Source organism: Carassius auratus, unplaced genomic scaffold (genome assembly GCF_003368295.1).
Source record: "Carassius auratus strain Wakin unplaced genomic scaffold, ASM336829v1 scaf_tig00018653, whole genome shotgun sequence".
NCBI lineage: Eukaryota > Metazoa > Chordata > Actinopteri > Cypriniformes > Cyprinidae > Carassius > Carassius auratus.
This window is the reverse complement of record NW_020524904.1, coordinates 52792-66187: the sequence shown is the minus strand read 5'-3', so window position 1 is coordinate 66187 and position 13396 is coordinate 52792. Positions and strand designations below refer to the sequence as shown.

Sequence of the window (13396 nt, the reverse complement as noted above, 5' to 3'; positions counted from 1 at the left end):
TATATATATATATATATATATATATATATATATATATATATATATATATATATATATATATATATATATATATATGTGTGTATTTTACGTTTTTGTAAAATGTCTGCATTTATTTGATTAAGAATACAGTAACATTGTGAGGAAGTATGTATGTGTGCTGTCAAATATCAGATGATTATGAGGCACATTTGGGGAATAAATCATTGGGAGATTTTAATAATTTACAAAGACACCAATAACTGAGCTTACATAATGCATAGGCAGATAGATGACAAGACCACAGCTTAATGAAATTCATGGTGCACACAAGCTTGCATTCTGCACACGCACGCACGCGCCACACACACATTCAGATGAAAACAGCAGACAGGTGAAGTATAAGTATATACAGTATAAGGAAGTGTGTTTGCATCTGTCAATTATAAAAGATTTCCCTGAGGATAATGATTATTTAACTAGCAAAGCAGCTCAAATTTAGCCCAGTGGGCGTCAAATGCCACAGTGCATGGCAGGAAGTGACTAATGCAAGCCTGACCAAGACCTGCTACTGGCTGACGAGGAAAAATCGTAACCCAGCAAGTATAAACACTCCAATAGAAATAAACAGTGGACACTGCTAACAGTGAATGTTTGTCTAAATGTCTTTACATTTATTGTTGTATATGGTGAATTTGCTACAAATTGGTGATTAATTTGTCAGTATGCAACTACTCTGGAAGGAATTTACCGTGCTTAAAAAAGTACAGTAGCCTAGCCTGCAGCACCTTATCCAATATAAAGCATCGCAAATCTCAACTGCTTGATTGTTTATATCAATGCAGCATGTAAATTATATTATCATCCAACTCTAATCTGCTAAATGTAAAAGCAATAAGATATTAGTATATTATTAACATTAACATCATAATTCATAATCTTGCCCCTTTCTAAAGTAAATTGTAGTGATAAAAAAAGGATGAACTGAGTGCCATTGTACAAAAATGGCTTGTGGTCAGTGCTATTATTGTTTAACTAAAAACTATAAAAAATTATTTTCATTAATTGAAATGAAGCTGAAATGAAATAAAAGTATTCGACGAAAAGCAACTGAAATTAGAAACATTATTTTGGAATCTAACTACATACCAACTACTATTGCAAACTAACTACAAACCACAAGTTTAGGTTAAAGTAATATTAATTCTTAAATGATTAAACTATTATTATTACATACTTAAATTATTAGCTAAATAATTAAAAGTAAATTATTAAAATGAAAATGAAAAATAAAAAATAAAAATAAAAGCTAATTTAAAATGAATACTAAAATAATATATGATTATTGCTAAATTAATTATGCTTATGGTTAGACAAATTTGGATAACAAGCAATAAATCTATCATTTTCTGATTTGTGGAGGAAGATTATAATCCAGCTAACATATCACACATTAGACTTCTCAAACCTGTTGGCCTGCAGGAAAACCATTCCAGTAGATGCCCAATTATCCTGGCAAACCAAGTAACTCGCATTTAAAGACAAACCCTAAAGAAAATTGAATAATTTGAAAGAAATAACAACATTTCTCAACCTTTCACCAACCTGAGAGTCTCTGCCATGCGTCTCAGATCTTCATTCTGCTGTTTCAGCCTTTCCAGCTTGGCCAGGATCTTGGAGAGCTCTCTGCTAGACCGTTCCGGATGCTCGCTGTCCTCACGAGGTGACCCCCGATGTAGAAAAGCAGCGTGCCCCAGGCCTAGCAGCACCAGCATAATCCAGCGCCACGAGCCCGTCCACGGACGCATGGCGCCTAGAGCTGCCCAGCGCACACTCTCCTTTCACAACAACCGAGTTTGAGGCATACTCAGCTCAGTGGAAGCGCTCCACCTCAGGGCTCCTCTAGAGCGGAAGGGGGACGTCAGGGGTCGCTGGGTCAAACTTGCGTGTGCACTTAGAGACTTGGAGGTTATATCATGGCAGTGGCCCCTCGCAGAGATTGGGCGGAGGGTTTTGAGATCCTTGGAGACTTCACTTAAGAGACTACACTTCAGAGAACCAACGGCTCTGATAAGTTCTTATTCCTCTAGGGACTGCAAGGGATTCTGCTCCTGTAAAAACACAGAAGCGTGTGTGATCAGTGAGATGATAGGACATGTTTGCGCTAGCTGTGAGAGATAAAGGCATAAGTGAGGTCTGAGATTATCTATTCGCTCTGCCTTTTCCTCCACTGAATATAAAACTGGATTGAGCTTAGCTGCTGACAACGCTCTAGTCATACAGCTGTTGCTGAGGATTATAGTGAGTGGTGAAAGTTAGTTGTCAAGTCAGCACAAAGTAAAAGTGCAAATAATGGATTCCTTAGAATTAATCAGTTACAAAAATGTGCAGGGAAGGACAAGAAAGGGAATAACAAGAATGATTTGAAAGAAAAGAGAGACCCCAGATCTGTTGAGAATACTATTCTTTGTAACACATTAATGTTTTCTGTTTCTTATGCCATCTTAAGAGAAGTTCCAAATCATACATGAATATACATAGAAGGGCAATAACAGTGACACAGGGAACAACTGTTCATCAATGTATCACTTTACAGGAAGTAGAAAAGAAAATTTCACCTTGAGTCATTGCACAACACCATTGCAAAGCAAACCAATTCTGACTTGTTAAAGTGTAATTTTTTTTGTACATAAATATAATAAAATATATAATAAACATACATGTATATACTGTAATGTTGGCTTTTGTCAAATGTTGACAACTTACATTTGTTAATAAAATAATATATTATGTATATAAATACACAAGTATGTATATGTTTACATTTACTGTATGTTGTCATTTATATTATGTTTGTATTAATGAACCTTATGGATTACATCAAGTCAAACTAAAACCATCTCTCCAAGTTTATTGAGCTTTCCAGTAGCTCAAAGAGTTGAGAGAGAAAAAAAAGGTAAATGTGCACCTTAAATGCCAAGTTAGACGTTTTGGATTAAAGCTTCCAAATGCATAAACGTGAACTTCCAAATAAATCTCCTGCAATGAATGAAATGTAATACTTCTTTTTTTTTTTCTTTTTTTTTTTGTGCATGCAAAATGAAAAGTATGTAATGAGGTCATGTGAAAATGTTGCATGTAACTGTTTGAAACGTTTGCATAATGCATTCAGTTTCACATCATTTACAGAAAAAGCAAGCAATATGTAAGTATACATAGCACTTTATGAGGAAACAGTGGTCTAGTATTCTATGTACATGGACCATATGTATACAGGGTAAGTCTGTTTTTGTGTGCATCCAGTGAAAATTTATCTCATCGCATTCAATTCAGTGCAAACTGGTTCACACACATACACACACACACACACACACACACACACTCGCTGTGATTCTAGTTTAACTTGTCAATGCTTGTACATTCATTTATCGACTTAAATGAGAAATAACTGTCAAAATGCACTTGTATCACAATCTCAAGTTAATACACACAGCACACCCGCGAGTAGCCACGTCGTATCTTAAAAGTGAACCATTTACAGAGCTGAAATAATGTGCCACTCACTGTGCATGTAAAATGAGGCTGACGGATGGGGACTATCTGACAGATTGGGGAAAGTGGGCACCGTTTATCCTTCATTATGAATGAGGGTGGAATATAGAGAGTCATTATGGATTTCAGCACAGAGCATATACAATGCATTATAGATTGCGGTGGTGTGTCAAGCCCGGTAATCAAAGGCTGCAGTGCGGGACTGAATCAATAGAGTGACCTTCTGTAGTGTCTCAGTACAGCAGACCGCCAGCTATTTATGCACATCACTACAGCAGTCAACAGGGTGCACACATGGGGCACTCTTCACAGAAACATACGATTTACCCACACTCTTGCTGGTTTACACTGAAGTCAGCTAATAAACTGATTAAAGATCTTCCTTGCACTATTATAATCTTCAAAACTGTTCAAAAACATCCCAGGTTACGTATGTGATCATGGGGAACGAGTTGCTGCTATGGCGTTCTCATAGCTCCACAGTAAAATCGAATAGGTAAATAGCAAATGGTTTTAATTGTGTCGCATCACACAGCATGGTTTGGACCTCGTAATGTAATGGTCATTTCTTTATTTAGTGTAATGGTCAGAAATAGTGTAGAAAAGGTTAAAAAAACTAACTGATTATTTTCAGTGTTATAAATCTTGATAAAAGATTCAAGCAAAATCTAAATTGCTATCAAAGTCTAGAATATGGCCCATCTCTATAAAACACTCTTTATTTGATGTGTGTAAAAGAGTAAACGTCATATAATTTCTCCGGGGAAGAAGTGCGCAATGCATGACGACATATCTCTTTACTACATTAAATAAAGTGCCTCTTCAGCAGGAAATTCTACTTATTTAAAATTAACTGAGGGGTGGAGCTGAGATTCCCAGTTTCATACACAAACTTATATCACAGAGAGGCAGTGTAAATACACCCTCAACATCCTCATTACAGAAATGTCACCACTGACTGCTATTAGTCTTAGTTTTAAATGAGAAATGGGGAGCAAATCATTAAAATACTGCTATAAAGCGAGCGGGACGATTTGGTGCTGAAAGAGAAATAATCTGTAAACTGCACCGTCCTGCATGAGTGCACCCCCCTTTATCCCGCTCCTACTGCTCATGAATAATTGAGGTCTGCAGAGTGACACAGTTGCGCACAGACAAGGACAGCAATAAATCCATAATTAATGCCTGCATTTATGAAAGCGTGCAGGGCTGAACAACAGCCTGCTCAGGTTAGGGTGGATTTCAGCAGGGTTTCACGTATCTTTCTCCCTCTTCTTGTTCCCAAAAAAGGATGAAAGACAAACTCAACTAGACTGAAATGTTGAGTGGCAAGGTTACAAAATCTATTAACAAAAACTATTATAGAACAAAAAAACAAAAAAAAACTAAGTGAGAAAACTAGTTTCCATAAAATGTTGCGATGTAACAGAAGTAGCTACAGATAATTTCTCCTATATTTTGACATAAATATATACAAGTCCAAAATCATTCACAATAACATGCATTTATCAAATATAATTGTATAGAATCTATATATTATTTATAGGATAATTCATAGGATTACAAAAAAGAGAGCATGCTGTAAATGCTTGACTTCCAACTATCATACAGTGATACATTCATAAAAATTTATCATTTTAATACTATATAACATAATAATATAGAACATTATTAGATATTATACATTATAGAATTATTTGATTATTTGTAAGTCATTTTTTCCACATGGCAAGAAATTAATTTACTTATTTGATATCAAATCAAGCACGGAATCCTATATTGATATATCAGACATTATTGCTTCAAAATGGTCATTATTCTATCCGTATTATCATTTTTACTCTCTCATGAACACAGTGGGTCTCTCGTTTGGATCAGACAGTTTTAATCACAATCCCATTGCAATGTTGTTACCGATACCCAGTCTTAATATCAGCTTGTTCTTGTTGACGTTGCAAAAAAACACAGCTAATCCATGCACTTGATATAGCTGAGCACTCATGCTACATTGACTTTCACCGTTAGGATTTTCATAACTCAGCTTTTCAATGTGACACGTAAGAGTTCAATGTACTTTCTACTAACTTTTTTTTTAAGGTGCTAGAAATGACACACTTTAAAAGGGCAATTTCACCTTCACTGTTTTCTTCCATTGTGACAAATTTCAACATTTCTGCTTTTTCAGTATATTCGTTAGAAGAAATAAAGTCATACAGGTTTGGAACAACATGAGAGTAAACAAATGATCACAGATTCTTCATATTTGGGTGAACAACTCTTTTAAAATGCGAAATAACAATCATTTGAAATAGTTATCGATTCAATGTTGTGATGATAGAGTATCACAACACACTACTGTATTGATATTTCCTTTTCTTTTGTTGGTTACTTCCTACTTCTTCACTAGAATTTTTTCTTTAAATGAGGTTTTATTGACATTTCTCAGTTAATCCAGCTTTAAATAGAGATGGTCCTTTTCTCCTGTTAAAGATTTTTTTTTCTTCTCTCTCTCACACACACACACACCACACACAGCAACGATAATAGACACCCTAATTTCCTTTCCCATACTGATGTGCATACTGTCAGCTCTTTTCTTTCCAGTAGAGATGCATTGTGGGTGCTCTACATATCTGTGGACCACTCCCACTGAATTTGCACTGCATTATGCAGCCTGACTTCTGTACAGATCCAGTGTCCTGTGAGAATCACTGACTAATTGTAAGCTCTCTATTCAGGTAGAGGATGAATGTTTTAATCACCGAGGAGGATGAAAAACACATGCATGTCATGTTCAGGTGTGGTCTGGATGCACATGGCACATGTTTTGTACAGCATTTAGCGCAGTACGAGCCAGAGGGCTTGAATGCGAGCAGGTTAAGCAGGCCATCACATGCAAAAAAACAAAAATACTAAATATGACAAACTGCTTTCATTCTTTTTGTGTTCATATTGGACTAAGGTTACAAGTGAAATGTAAGATACCAAGTCTTATATAGTGAGTTTAAAAGAACTGAACCACAAACCCAGGCCTTGATTTATCAATATTAGTCCCTGAGATTCAGCTCTAAAAATATGACACTTCATACATTTAAGAGCCACTCCAGGAATGATGCCATGGGATGGAACATTTTTCCCTTCTCAAAAATGTCTCTAAGGACATTTGGGCTTCTGCTTAGAACAACCTACAGAATTCATACAATTAAGGATTTTTCTACTATGACCTACACAGACAAGATGTACATTTATCCAATTTGCAATTTTTATTTATATGACCAAAAATCTGGTAGGAGCATTTAAAAATCGTAATAACCGGATGTACCTGTAAAATACCAAGCCTAGCTGTTGTTTTATGCTCTTCCACATTAGTTTCTGTTGACGTCTCATGGAGGCACTGAATTAACTTGGCCAGGTCAAATGCCACGCTTGCCCCTCTTACTGCAATGCAGGAAGCTGCGTTTATCTTGTTTGCATAGTGAAATCCTAATCAATGACATGAAAATGTGGGCTTAAATTTCTGTATCTTAAACTCTCAAATCCTATCCGGTCTTCTGTCTAAGCTGCAGGGCTGTGCACTTCTGTCAAAAATCTGTGCTGGAGTCAGATTCAGAAATTTGTGGAAAACTAAAAAGGCTAGAGATTTCTGGAATTCGAGGGAAATGGACAAAACATATTTCAACTGTAGTCTATCCGAAATGAATGGATACTGATGTTCAGTAGGGATCAGTATGAAACTTGTGCACAGAAATACTGAGATACATTTCTGAGATAATGACTGTTCACAGCAGTACTACGTTTCAAACATCATCTTGTATGAAAGACCGCAGTGACCGCGCATTATATTTCAGTCTTGCCCCATTGTTTTGAACTGAATATAAAAGTCTCAATGGGCATTTCTAAACTGAACATTAAAGATATTCTGGGAAATGTCTCAATGTTTTTGTCAGTGATAACCAAATAAGGCATGACATTGAGTAATTGGAGACAGAATTTTCATTATTGGGTGAACTATCCTTTTATGTACGCCATGATACATGTTGACTCAGGCCAATGGAAAGAAAAACAAAATAAAACACCCTTGGAATGTGATAAATAGCTAAATAAAGAAATGCTCTTTTATTTTGGGTGGATGAATAGAATGATAAAAAAAGGGAAAATGAATTCTTATGGTGTTGAAAGCACAGTAAACAACTACCATTTGACCTCAGCTGTGGCAGTCTTGTGTTGGAGTTCTCTATCCTCCAATAATCACACCCTGGCCCTCTTATTCCCGGCCCAAGTCCAAACTCACAACAGGAGCAGGTGGCCTGGAGGACAGGTCACAGAACTGGAACACCACTGGAAAGGCATTATGAGGTGCACCTGGTGTGTATTGTGCTTCATTATTGCTGATATAACTGCAGAACTAAGTCTCCTTTAAAGGGATAGTTCATCCAAAAAAGTAAATTACCCAGATTTTCTCACCTCAAGCTTTCCTAAGTGTACTATATTACTTTCTTCTGTCAAAAGAATACAACCGGAGTTATATAAACAAATGTCCTGGCTCTTCAAAGCTTTATAAATGGTGTAATTTTTTGGGTGAACTATTCCTTAAAGGTTGTTCAAGTTTCCCATTTTTCAGAGTCACACGATTCTTCAGAATGTTTTGCTTATGCTGATTTAGTTAGTTTATTTTTTTCAATGTTGAAACATTTGCTGCTCAGTATTTTTGTGGGACCGTAATACGGATTCTTTGATGAACAGAACAATTCAAAGAACTGCATTTATTTGAAACAGAAGTCTTATGTAGCATTATAAATATCTTAACTTTCACTTTTGATTGATTTATTGCATTGCTTTATATATATATATATATATATATATATATATATATATATATATATATATATATACATATATATATATATATATATATATATATATATATATATAAATAAGTAAAAATAAAAATAAATATTTAATATAATGTGGCGAAATAATAAATGTGGCTCTCAATAAAATGAGATGTGTAATCCTAATACTAACCTAATTTAAAAAACTAGGTTATGAGCAGTTTGTGGGAGGTTTAGAAATGTCTATAGTCTTAGATTGTGAAAGAAGTGTGAGAGTTCTACAATAAACTGCACTAAACTGAAATACTATGCTAGGGAGTACACAGCTCTCATTGTGTGTGTGTATGTGTGTGTGAGACAGGTGTGGCTTGCGGCGATCACAGATCATCAGAGAAAATGTCACACCTGCTCGGAAAGAACAGACACATTCTCGGAGGGACCTGTGCATGTGTGTATATAATAATAATAATAATTAAAAAAAAATAATTATGCAAAACGGTGAGCCTGTTCAAACAGGGGTGGGGGTGGGAGGGCAATTAGAAGGGAAAAGCTTTGGTTTGTCTCTTTCATCAGTTTTATATTCAATAAGTGTCACATTAGGCAGGCAACACCTGTTAAGGCAATCTGGTGTTCCCTCTCTAGGTGTATTAGCTTGTGTATGTATTTGTAGCTGTGTGAACCAGAATGAATACTTGAGCTATTGTATAAAAATATAAAGTATTTTAATCCATTATCTGCCATAGATGTGCATAAGCCCTTCTACAATACTATAAAAATGATACAATGCACTATATTACTCTCATTGTTTCTCTCTCTCACACACACACACACTTAAAATATATAAATTCAAAATACAGCATAAAATTTCATAACCTCCAAATCACACAGGCAATAAGCATAAAATGTGTGTGTGTCTGCTTGAGAAAGGCCTTCAAATACAAGAAGCCCCCAATTGGAAACTGAAATGAAGCTTAAGCAACCCACCAGTTTCATTAAAAATCTTACTCAACCTTAAGGCAGGCAGATCTCGGACAGATATGATGTAAGATATGTAGGAGTAAATAAAACTACATTTTAACTTTTTCAAAATAAATAAATAAAATAAGAGCGGATGGCTGCTAGGCCATTGCTTGGGAGTTCAGAGTGGTTTTGAGAACAATGGCCGGTGGCTGCTTAGGTGTTCTAGTTGGTCTCTAGACTGCCAAAAATAATTGTTCTAAATGGTAAATAACACAAAGATTACTGGAGTATGTTTTACAAGAAAATACAGTAAAATTTCGTTTAGGGACCAATCAATTCTCACTAACAACTAGTTGCTTATTAGCATGAATATTACTAGCATATTTGCTGTTTATTAGTACTTTTAAAGTGTATATTAATGCACTATTTAGATCCCTTAATCCTACCTAACTATTAATAAAGCAACAAATTAAGATTTATTAAGGCAAAAGTATTAAAAGTTAATATTTCATAGAAGGCATCACTCCTTAAACAAGTGTGACTGAAAATACCATTTTTAATTACACGCTGTTTCTTAGTAACTGTTGTGAAATTTACTAACAATTTCTGAGTGAAAATTATTGCGGTTTTACACACTGTGTACAGTTGAAGATTGTAGACCTTCCATTGACAATGAGTCCCTATTCAGGCTTATGGGTTCAAAAAAACCTGTAACCCCAAATATGAGCAATATTAATAATACTTGCCTCAGTAATGGGCCATAACCACTTCTGATCTTGTACTGTATGACTACTCAGTCCTTTCCATTTTAATTGTACAATGTGCATCTGTATGAGTCAAAAGATCTCCAGCAAGAGAGCAGCTAGAAAAAGAGATGCTGAATGATCTCAGCACATTAGAGTGCTGAGTCGAGAGCTATAATAGACTCTTGGCGAGCTGCAAGTGCGACTGGGGATGTGTGCCTGAGGTTGGGTATAAATTTGATTTAACTTCTTATGAGAGTGGAAAGGTTGAGTGCACCTGTGGGTGTGTGTTTAATGGTAAAGGTATAGTGGCTATCAAGAGCGAGCGAAGATAAATCTATATGCATCACGGTGGCAGTGGATGAACATTGGATGGATGTTTAGTGAGAACATATTATTGCTCGGGCCATGAGGTAAGTACAGAGCTATATTTTGTCTTAATGGAAAAGGCACTAGAAGTCGAGCAGCAATGCGGCAGTGCCTGGAAGGTTGTCAGATGTATTTAGTGTTAGGATAGTTGATAAAATAGGCCTTGATTCAGCTCTGATCTGCTCTTTTTATGAGCCTGTACAATAGATGACCTTTGCTCTGGCACGTGCGCTAGAAATGCATGCGAGAATATGAAAGAAAGAGAAAAAGAATTGGAGCCCAAAGGAAAAATTAGCTTGTCATTCTGGCCTTAGGATATTAGTGAAGAAATGGCAATATGTGCTGGTCTATATAAAGGAATACGGTTGTACACCGAGCAAACAAATAGATGCATTTAAAGTAAATCTAAGATATTTTCACAAAGATCCGCTGCACTCTTGCAATCATGTACTGCATAGATACAGTGCAAGCTATAAATTTAATGTCATACAAGTTATAAAATGTTACTGGGGTCACAGGTGTGAGAGGCAGGGAGATGTGGGAAGTGTTTAGAGACTTCTGGCTACGCAAAATCTGAGCATGTTACCTCAGCCAAAACTGACCGTCTCACAGTGTTTTTGAAATGGTGATTACATCCCTTCACTGTGGAATGAAAGAAAGGAAAGGAAAGGGACAATTTAAACAATTAAAAAGGATAGTATTTAGAGGGAGAGAAATAACATTTTCAAAGCCTGCGAAAAGATAATGGACACTTTCCACAAATAGGGTAAAAAAAAAAAAAAAACTATTACAATTTAATGCTTCGTTTCATTCTTAACCTTTAGAGAATGTTAACTGTCAATATCAAAACGTCAAAATAAAATATATACCACTGTTTAAGGTTTGGTGTCAGTGAGATTCATATAGAATACTTTTATTTAGCGAGGGGCACATTAAGCGATCAAAAGCCAGACAGTAATGGTTGTAATGTTACAAAAGATTTGAAACTTTATTTTCCTCAAAGAATCCTGATTTTGCTATCTTCAAAAACATTTCCAAAACTGATATCAATAAGAAATGTTCCTTGAGCACCAAATCAAGAAAATACAGAACATAGAATGATTTCTGAAGGATCATGTGACACTGAAAACTGGAGTAATGGCTTCTGGAAATTAAGCTATGCCATCACAGACATTTTTACTATATTTTTAGACTTATAGCCTTGGTGATAACAAGTGACTTCTTTCAAAAGCTAAAAAAAAAATCATCCCCAAACCTTTGAACAGATGTGTACAAACAATAATATATATATATATATATATATATATATATATATATATATATATATAACATTTAGTTATATATTAGTTAAGGATCAAATAATCAAATTTATCAAATCTATAACAATTATGAAAAAGCTAACAAGGTTGCAAATTCAACCAAAATTCAACATTGAATACCTACAACTAGTTTGCACGATAATTATCACATAATTATCACGATAGACATGAGTATGGACATTTGAACTAGCTAATTTTTCAAGCTAGGTTAATTTTTTTGTGTTACATAACAAATACAGTAGCTTATATTTGTGGCTGTGAAAGAGATGTTATAGCATTTGCTTTAGTGCAGAAGACACAGTGAGTTGTTTCTGGGGGTTGTTTAAAACCAGGCTCAGTGTCTCCTCCTGGGCTTGCGACTTGCGTGGAGTATTGATCTGCTTAGTATTGCTTGGTTAATGAGCAGCTCTGTTGATTCCACGAGTCGCTCTCGATAGAAAGGGCTAATCAGTTTGCAACTGCCTCCAAGGGATGAAAGAGCATGAGGAAAGCCTATGAGTGTGTGAGCGGACGTGTTAGAACTCAGCCTGTCATTACACTCACCACCTCTGGCTACAATGAGTGCACTGACGTGAGAGCAATCATGCTAAAGTCTCAGCCTGTTGTTTCATGGGTGGAGAATAAATCATTGAATCAGTGGAACATATGTCTCACCTGAGATCTCTCCTGCCTGCTATTGTTTCGTTTTGGCATTTCTCTGTCTTGCTTGTCGGTGCTGATTCTCCGCTTCAATGGAAACGTCATGTTTGTCTAGACTGATCCGGCAGACTTCAACAATCCTAATAGCTCGTCTAACCTCTCTTTCCGCCTTTGTCATCATTTGACAAACTGAGAAGAACAAGAAGGAATTGTTCCACCAAAAATAAAAATTGTGCCATCATTTACTCACCACATCTTTCGAAACTCGAACAGGTTGCAGTATGACCACTTTTCTGATGCTTTTATAGTGCTTTTTGTCTTTTTTTCAGCTGATCCCCTTCCATTTTCAGCTCAGAGACTGTTAAATTTGTCATTTGGTGCTTCATGAAAGAAAGTCATACAACAGCACGTGTCTTTTTAGTTAAGGACTAATGGTCAACCAGTATTGGTTTCTAATGGCTCATTTGTTGTAAATATGAAGAATTAATTTGAAACATCAATTGGATGCATTTTTTTTTACTTTTATTTTTTTTTAGAATATATAAACAGTAGTTTTATGAAATGTTACTGAAATGTACATTTTTCTATATGTATTTATTTAATGGCAGCCATTACTCTAGTTTTCAGACACTTGAATCCAATTCAATCTAATATGCTAATTATTAATGTTAAAAACAATATATATATTTAACTAATTTAACTTTAAATTTAACTAAGGAATCTTCTTCTTTCAGGGGTTTGTTGCAGCTGGTTCCATCCCCCCTGTAATTCATGGCAGCCACTTCCAGAGTTTGAGCTGACCATCTTAAAGACACAATAGAGACAGAGCCAAGGATCTCTGGCTGATTCTGGCACCTCATCCTCCTTCTTTACAACCACAATGGAGGCTCTTGCTGCATCCAAAGGCTCTTTTAGAAGCAGCACTGCCTCCTCTGACATGTCAAAACAATGGAGATCTCTAACAGTGGCCAACAGGGCCATCGCCTGACAGAAAAAAAAAAAAAAA

The 13396-nt window shown here is 35.7% G+C and overlaps 1 long non-coding RNA gene across 1 annotated transcript in view; it reads right to left on the bottom strand.

The window, feature by feature from the left end:
* Positions 1 to 1725: 1725 nt before the first annotated feature.
* Positions 1726 to 13396, bottom strand: part of LOC113076099 (uncharacterized) — a 51184-nt gene continuing 39513 nt past the window's right edge. The window contains exon 3 of the long non-coding RNA XR_003281104.1: positions 1726 to 2087. This is a non-coding gene — a long non-coding RNA (uncharacterized LOC113076099). The remainder of the gene's footprint in view (positions 2088 to 13396) is intronic.